We start from the raw sequence: 7,510 nt of genomic DNA, 5'->3' as shown, positions 1-7,510 counted from the left end.
CATAGCTAGAACTTTACCTCAGGAGGGTGCTCATAGCCGGATATTTACTTCAGGAGGGTGGTGATGACTAGAATATTTACCACAGGAGGGTGACACTTGACATATTTAAGCTATTTTATCTTAAATACATCACATTTACCAACAACCTCTCCCTGAACGTGTTGTTTGCCAACAACCTCTCCCTGAACGTGTTGTTTGCCAACAACCTCTCCCTGAACGTCAACAAGACCAAAGAGAGGGTTGTTGACTTCAGGAGAGCACAGTGTGACCATTCTCCGCTGTCCATCGACGGCTCCTCTGTGGAGATCGTCAAGAGCATCAAATTCCTTGGTGTCCATCTGGCGGAGAACCTCACCTGGTCACTCAACACCAGCTCCATCACCAAGAAAGCCCAGCAGCACCTCTACTTCCTGAGGAGGCTGAGGAAAGCCCATCTCCCTCCCCCCATCCTGACTGTGTTATACAGAGGGACCATGGAGAGCGTCCTGAGCAGCTGCATCACTGCCTGGTTTGGGAACTGCACCGTCTTGGATCACAAGACCCTTCAGTGGATAGTGAGGACAGCTGAGAAGATCATCGGAGTCTCTCTCCCCTCTATCACAGACGTTTACACCGCACGCTGCATCCACAGAGCTAACAGCATTGTGGATGACCCCACACACCCCTCACACACACTCTTCACCCTCCTGCCATCTGGAAAGAGGTACCGGAGCATTCAGGCCCTCACAACCAGACTGTGTAACAGTTTCTTTCCTCAAGTCATCAGGCTCCTCAACACCCGGGACTGAACTGTTCTACACTCTCACACACACTCTCACTCAGGACTGAACTGTTCTACACTCTCTCACACACACACACATTCAGGACTGAACTGTTCTACACTCTCACACACACACACACTCAGGACTGAACTGTTCTACACTCTCACACACACTCTCACTCAGGACTGAACTGTTCTACACTCTCACACACACACACTCAGGACTGAACTGTTCTACACTCACACACACACTCTCACTCAGGACTGAACTGTTCTACACTCTCTCACACACACACTCTCACTCAGGACTGAACTGTATATTAACTCTCTGTCTCTCTCACACACAGATACACACACTCTCTCTTGACTGTGTGGACACGCACACACACACATATAATTTATATTGTTCATTACTTATTGCACTACCTCAACCTGTCATCCACTGCTATAGTTATATTTATGTTTATTCTATTTGCACTACCTCAACCGCTGCTGTGTATTTTTGCACAATATTTTTGCACAATACTTTTTTTTTTATTCTTTACATCATTTCACTTTATCTATTTTATTTCACTTACATTCCAGTACACGTTCTTTTCTTTCTTTTTCTGCGCTAAGTGTCCTGTGTTCTTTTGTGTTGTCTTTATTGTATTTATTGTCTTTTGCACTGTCTTGTCTGTGCTCTGTTTGCACCTAGCTGCACACTGTTCACTTTACGTGGCTAAGACAAACTTCTGTCCTAGCTCTATGGTGTTGTTTGTTGTTTTTGTGTTGAACTTGTTGTTGTATGTTTCTGTAGCACCAGGTCCTGGAGAAACGTTGTTTCATTTCACTATGTACTGCGTCAGATATATGTGGTTGAAATGACAATAAAGCTTCTTGAATCTCGAATCTTGAATTTTGAAATTACCTCAGGAGGGTGGTTGCAGCTAGACATTTACCTCAGAAGGGTGATTATAGATAGACAAAAGTTTATCAGGCAGTTAATTCTAATTAAAAAATTACCACATGGCGTTATGCTAACAGGGTATGGCTAGCTATACTGCCTGTAATGTTTCCATAGGAGGCTATTACTGGTTAAAATGTACAATAGTAGGTAATCTCTATGTAGAAATTTCCCACATAAGGATACTGATAGCTATAAATTTGCCATTGGTGGGCTACGCTAGCCAGAAATATACTTCTAGCTAGAAAATGTACCACAAGAGGTTAGGAATTTTACACAGGATATTACTGTTTGCTAGAAATTTACTCTTGGAGGTTACCTCTACTTAGAAATTTCCCACGATTTCCTACTGCTAGCTAGAAATTTAACACCACAGGGTTACATTTGGCTATAGATTTACCACAGAAGCTTTAACACAGGGTTAATGCTAGCTATATATATATATTTGTATTATGTCTATCAGCTCATTTTTCTACACTTCATCAGCTGTTGCCTTGACGCCTCAGTAGATTAAATGCTCGTGTTCTTCTTTGTGTTAATGGAACTGAATTTGGACAGAAAATAGCAGATGAAACCGTTTGGACATGTAAAAGATATGAGCAATGATAATGAGCATTTCAAAATGATTAGCAATGTTCATGTGATACATAAAACTTTGCTACTTTACACCACTATAAAGAAAATTAGCATGCTAGCAATACAGCTATATGCAGCCTTCTAGTTTTCAAAGCACACTTTTCTTTATCTTCCACAGAGATAACCTTCCCCGTTTCTCAAGGATTAGCATTTCTGTTTTCTAATGTCAGAACCTGCATATCAAACCCGGCTCATTTGGCATCAAATGGCAAGCTACCCTTTCAGCGTCTACTTTAAGATGTAAATTTCTTCCAACGGTTTTCCTCTGAGGCGTTCTGTCTTACTCGCAGCAAAATGGTTTACATTGCTAATCACCGAGATTGAGCTAAATCCGAGTGGTGATATTAAAGCAAACATTACGGCAGTCGTGATGTCATGCTGCTAACAATGCTAATGTCCAAATCGATATCGAACAGCTTAGCATTTGATAGAAGAGTCAATAAATGAAATAAAACCAAACGCGTTTTGGGATACAGATATTATGTCACAAAGAAATGAGCTCGCTAGCTGAGCAGCTAATTAGCAGTTAGTGGATATGATTTAGCATGCTATATAAATTGGATTCGGCTGACATTAAAGTGAGTGCAAGGAGCACACATAGCATCTCGCTATATATTAAGCCTAACTTAATAAGGCTATTAATTAGCGTTCTGTTTAGCAGCTAGACTTGAGTGCTACATATTCTTTATGTAAATGTCCTTCTCTCTTTTTTTTAGCATATTAAATAATTATGCATTTTGTTTGTTTTTTACTTCATAGAGAAAGTCCTTGCTACAGGATGCTAGATTCCAGCATAACTTGCTAGCATACACTGAGGCAATTTAGACTGAGGTAATTAAACTAAGCCTCAGTTGTTGTTTTTTTTTAATTTTGTTATATACTTTAATAATTTGTAATAATTACTTTCCCACACAGACACTCTGTGTGTCAATCTTGGCATAACGAGGCGTAAGAAGCAGCAGGCCTGCGGTTTGGACGATTTATCAATCGAGTGGCTACATTAAACGGATTTCTTAATGAAGTAAGATCTTTATAAGGATTAGCCTGCCACCTGCAAAGTGCCACCTGTTCGCTCCGGATAACTGGCAGGCGTTAGCATCGGATGACAAAAAAGACGGGATAACAGGGAGGGATCCTTGTGGAACAAAAGCGTTGACGATGATAAAGAGATAATAAAGTCAACCATTTTTTTCAATGATGCTGAACCAATGACAATGCTAAAGAGTATAATAGACTCTCTGTATTTAGCCTGGCTAATTTGGTCAGTGCTTAGCACAACTGTTTCCTATTTTGTTTTTAGATGTAGAAAAAGCTAATGCTAACGGTTTTCTTTTTAAGCCAGATATTAACATTTGTGTCATTTCTTCGTTTATTCAAACTTGACAGCGGACACAGAGATGCTAACAACTATAACCTATATGTTACATGCTAACGTCACTGTTTTTTTGTTTTTGCTTCAGCTGCATGCTGATCTTACACAAAAGCTAGCTGTTAGCCTGGTTAATTAGCAACTTGTACGAGGACCTAGCTCTGCTTGGCCTCTTGAACCTTTTCTTTTAGATCTTTCGGAAACTTAAGGAAACTTGTCAGAATAGATTAAAATAAGAATAGTCTCACCTCTGGCTTGTACGCCAGGGTCAGTGTCAGTGTCACGCTATGATTAGCACGCTATGAACACAATCCAGACCCTTTGTAGTCCTTTGGATGGAAAAGTGAGTATGACAGCCAAGCGTCCTTCTCGTCTGCCAGCAGGATTGCATGGCACTGATTTTGGGGACGCTCGCATGCCAAAAAAAGTGCCAAGGACAGGACGTCCAATACCACTCACTGACTTTTCTGGGCTTTTGTCCTTCTGGCACACAGTGGCGTCCCATCACCAGAGCCCTGTGTCCCAACTGTGAACCCTAATTTGTTATTTTTGGGCGTCATTAGTCATGCATATTGTGTCAAATTAGCCTCGGTACAGTAGCGGGGTTTCCTCCTCCACCTGTTCTTATGCTAATATGGAGGTTGCGGGTAAGTGAAGTAGAAGTAATAAAAAAAGACCTCAAATGTAAAAAAGGGTTCACTCTTAATTGAACACATGGATAAACAGGATGTGTTAAAGTGAGATTTAAGCAGATTGTCTGGAATAATTGATTACGTAGCGAGTGTGTCGCAGTCTGTCCATGGCTACGTCCCAAACCGGTGCTCATCAGCCACACACTAACATCTCCATGCCATGCACCTGCTAGTTCCTCCCTAATCACACACATGGACTGCATGGACCGTGATGTTTTGTTTTTGTAGTCCTGACTGGATAATGTTTGATAGTGAAGTGTAGGTCATTGTGAAACCTACAAACTTCTCCTCATCCTGAATCTCTGAGGCCTGCGAGCAACTCCTGCCATCTGTTTTATGATTATTTCTGAGAGTCTTTCATTTCTGTCATCCTGGGGCCTACACACTTCTCCATGGTTAATCCTAGCACCTTCTATTTCTACTTCTACTCAGCTTTGTTCCTTGAAGCTCCTACATAGAGTTTAAATTCTTCAAGCTCCTACACCCCCTTCCCAATCTTTTGGCCAACAAATTTCTACTCTTGCCCTCCTGAGGCATGAAGCTCCTTCTTCTGCCATCCTGAGGACTAGGAACCTTTTACATGTGTCACACTGAAGCACACATTCTCTAGCACTTCCAGGACCTTTGGTCTACAAGATTTAATTTCTGTCATCTGGAGATCAATAAGGTCCTACTCTATTACGCATGAGGCATGTAGAACCAAGTCCTGCCCTTCTGAGATCCACAGAGTCCTCCTCCTTCAATGCTGAGGTCTAGAAGTTTGTCCTCCTGCCATCCTGAAAGCCAAGAACCTTTTGTTTCTACCATGCTTAAGTCTACAAGCACTAACTATTGGCATTCTGAGGTCCATAAAGTCTGACTCCTTTCATTCCTTCAATCCTAAGGCCTAACAGCTTCTACATTTGTCCTTCTGTGCTTGACAAGTTTTGGCTGCTGCCATCTTGAGTGACATGGACCTTTTTTCTCTGCCATCATGAGGCCCAAAATGTCCATCTCCTTCCATGGTGAGGCCAAGAAGCTCCATGCTTGTAGGCCAAGAACATTACAAATTTTGCTACTTACATTGTCCTACTTCCTGCCATCCTGATCCCACAAGCTCCACTCTATAATGTCCTGCTGCATGACATTTAAGCACTACCATCTAATTTCTGCCATCCTGATGTCCTCACACTCCTCCCTCTCGCATCCTTTGGCCTACACACTTCATCTCCTGCCATTTTGTGGTTTATAAACTCCAACTCCTGCCATTCTGAGGTCCCCAGACTCCTCTCTCTCCCATCCTTTGGCCTATGTACCTAACTTACTGCCATTTTGAGGTCCATACGCTCCAACTCCTGCCATCCTGAGGTCCTCAGACTCCTCCCTCTCCCATCCTTTGGCCTACAAACTTCACCTGCTGCCATTTTGAGGTCCATAAACTCCAATTCCTGCCATGCTGAGGTCCATAAAATCCCACAAGTTCCTCATTCTACCATCCCCAGGTCCTGAAATTTCCTTTAATTTCCTTTCCTTCTCCTCTACCATGAAGTCCGAAAAAGCCATTTCCTGCCATTCTCATTTTTATATAATTTTGAGGCCCAAATTCTCTTCCATCTGAAGGTTCATCAGTTCATCAGGTTTTCATTTCACCACAGTTAGCAATGGCTTGGTGTCTGAATGACAGACAGACAGATAAACAGACACTTGGATAGACAGACAGATTCCTCCATCTTCGGCAGTTCTTCATGTTTGGCAGTTCTTCATGTTTGGCAGTTCTTCATGTTTGGCAGTTCTTCAGAGCAGAAGAAAGATCGACAAAATATCTGTAAATGTTTCCTCATGTCATGAAGATGAGCTGATTCATCATGGCTCTGTCTCATTAGATTAATTGATTAATTAAGTAATTGCTCGTTATAAATGGGGAGGCCTGTGATGAGGACGAGTGCAGGAGAGAAGTTTTTGTGTTGAAATTCATCCCCGTGTGATGACTGCACTGAGGGATTATGGGAGATTACCGTCAGGACAGATTAGCTTCCAGTCTGAGGTGAAGGAGAAAGAAGAGTCATTTCTCTTTCTTTCCTTTCCTTTCCTTTCCTTTCCTTTCCTTTCCTTCTCTTCCCTTTCCTTCTCTTTCCCTTTTTCCTTTCCTTTCCTTTCCTTTCCTTTAATTTCCTTTCCTTTCCTCCAGTTTCATCAAGTTTTCTCATTTGCTCTTTTCTTCCACTCTTTTTTTCTTCTTTTTTTCTTTTTCTCAGCATCATCTTTTCTTCTCCTTTCTGTTTTTCTTTATTTCCCTCACCTACCTTCTATTTCCTTCTTCTCATTTATCACTTCTTTTGTTTCTCCTTTTCTTCTTCTTCTCCTCTGTCTGCATGTTCTCTCTCTCTCTCTCTCTCTCTCTCTCTCTCTCTCCTACATGTTTTTTGTATTTGTCTTGACATTTCTTCTTCATTTACTTCATTGTTTTTTTATTTCTCTCTTTCCTTCTCTTAATCCCTCTACCCGATTTCATCTTTCACTCTTCTTTTTTTCATATGGTTTATCTGTTCATCTCATTTCTTCTCTTCTTCTCCTGACCCAAAATACCATTTCCTTCTCATCCTTTTTTCTTCCACACTTTATATTCTCTCCTTTTTCCCCAATCCATTTTTTCTGTCATTGCTTTTTTCTTTGTTATTTTTCTTTCTTTCTTCTTATTTTTTTCATTCCTGTTTTCTTCTAATTTTTCTTCGTTCTTCCTGGTATTCTATCACTTCTTCACTATCAGTTCTTTTCTCGATTTTTCTTCTCCCTTATTTTGCCCGTCGTACATATTTCTCTGTATTTATTTCCTTTTACCTTTATTCTGTTTCTTCTTCAATCATCATTTGCTTTCTCATTTCTTCTTCTTCTTCTTTTTTTTTTACACTTTTCCTTTTCTTCTCTAATTTCTTTTATTCGTATTTCCTTCCCCTTTTCCACGTTTCCTTTCTTTTTTGTCATCTCTCATTTATTTCCTTTTAGCTTCCCTCATCCCTCTATCATCTCCATCTCTATTTTCTTTCTCTTCCTTTCTTCTTGCACACGTTCTTTACTTCCATGTTTTCTCTTATTTTTTTCTTCTCATCTTCTTCTTCCTCTTCATTTCT

This window comes from Hemibagrus wyckioides, linkage group LG01, assembly GCF_019097595.1.
Source record: "Hemibagrus wyckioides isolate EC202008001 linkage group LG01, SWU_Hwy_1.0, whole genome shotgun sequence".
NCBI lineage: Eukaryota > Metazoa > Chordata > Actinopteri > Siluriformes > Bagridae > Hemibagrus > Hemibagrus wyckioides.
This window is presented reverse-complemented; position numbering follows the sequence as displayed.